Source organism: Gadus morhua, chromosome 14, assembly GCF_902167405.1.
Source record: "Gadus morhua chromosome 14, gadMor3.0, whole genome shotgun sequence".
Taxonomy (NCBI): Eukaryota; Metazoa; Chordata; class Actinopteri; order Gadiformes; family Gadidae; genus Gadus; species Gadus morhua.
Genome location: NC_044061.1, coordinates 10,776,202 through 10,778,167, shown reverse-complemented (window position 1 = coordinate 10,778,167; position 1,966 = coordinate 10,776,202).

Below are 1,966 nucleotides of genomic sequence, written 5' to 3'. Positions count from 1 at the left end.
AAAACGCTGTTGGTCTGCTGTCGGCAATCACTTTACACTAGCGTGCGGGACGCAATCCCAGCTTCTCTGCTAACAGAACTGATGGAGCTCAACTTGGAGTGACCGACAGAACAGGCAACAAGTTGAGTCGGTTTGCCCCGGTGGCCGATGGGATTGTGACACTCCGAGTCTGACTCGGACTGCCCAGTCAATTCCATGCCTGTTTGAATAGCTGACCGCCTTAAGACCGAAAAGCAAAGCATTAATCCAGGATTTGAGCAGCCTAGCCAAATTTGGCACCTTATCACAGCAGGGCCCCAGACCTCAGCGTGAGTTCAGTCCCTTCGCAGAAGCATGAACAGAAACTTCTCAGCCGAGGCTTGCACCACATCTGGCCTGGATGTCGAGGCCTGCTCAGCGGCCGAATATTTTTCTTTTGAAATCCCTCCGTTCATCCTTCCAGTTGTATCAATAACTTTAACACAGTAGCAAAAACAATAACCGTCAATGCTTGTGGGTTTACAAGAAGAAATGTTCTATACCGTGCTCCCTACAAAGCATTGATCGGTTTCCAAAGTGCAGCCTCCATCCTTTCCTGACACACGCAGGCCAGCACAGGGCAGCAGTGCCAGCTGTGGCTCCCCTTGCCTAGCACATCTCTGGATACACCCTGGCTGGCCTGGATCAACAGCCAAGACAGTAGTACACACTGACAAACATATTAAAAGCCAACAGCTCCCCATCATACGTCATCACACACACACACACACACGCACACGTACACACACACACACACACACACACACACACACACACACACACACACACACACACACAGTCATACCATCTCTGCCACAGACTAGCACAAACACTAGTCTGCAAATATGGCAACGTTGCAAAGACACACATTGGCACATAGATACACACACAGACACACACACACACACACACACACACACACACACACACACACACACACACACACACACACACACACACACACACACACACACACACACACAAACACACGTTCACTGACAAATACACAAGACAGACCGATAAAGCACACACGGCCGCAGTTACATGCACAAACAGCAACACAAACAAGTATCAACGAGAAAACACTTGCACGCAGGCAGGCAGACACACTCACACACGCACACACACACACACACACACACACACACACACACACACACACACACACACACACACACACACACAAGGTGCTAAACCAAAATGATAGCTTAATATATGTTTATATATATATATATATATATATATATATATAGATATATAGATATATCTATATATATATATATATATATATATATGGATATATATGATACCTTTAGAGTACTGTCGCCTAAAAGAGTGTATAAGAATATTAAAAAAATAAGTAAATGTGTATGATATAGTGAAAGATAAATGGCATGAGTTATAATTTATTTATTAAAAGGCAGAATTTATGTTTTTATTTAAATTAAAATCAGTATATGCTATCAATAAACTGTATTGCTCTAATTTATTGCCAGCATGTTTTATGAAGATAGGGGTAGCAATGATAATAATCATTGCTATTAATTTGTATTAATAATGATAATACAAATATATATAATAGTAATAACAATAACAATAATAATAGTACTTAGAATAATAAAAAACCTGATCTTAATTTGCTTGTTTTATATAAATATTGCAATATTTGAACAAAGTGTGTGTGGTGTGTGTGTATGTGTGTGTGTGTGTGTGCCTGTGTGTGTGTGTAAATGATGAATTGTGCTCAAGGAAGAGTGAGAGAGAGAGAGAGAGAGGGAGTAGCGAACAGCAGGAGAGAGAAACGGATAGAGATATAGAGAGAGAGAGAGAGAGAGAGAGAGAGAGAGAGAGAGAGAGAGAGAGAGAGAGAGAGAGATTGTGTGCGAGAGAGAGATAGTGAGATAGAGAGAGTGTGTGAGAGAGAGAGAGCGAGAGAGAGCGAGTGTCC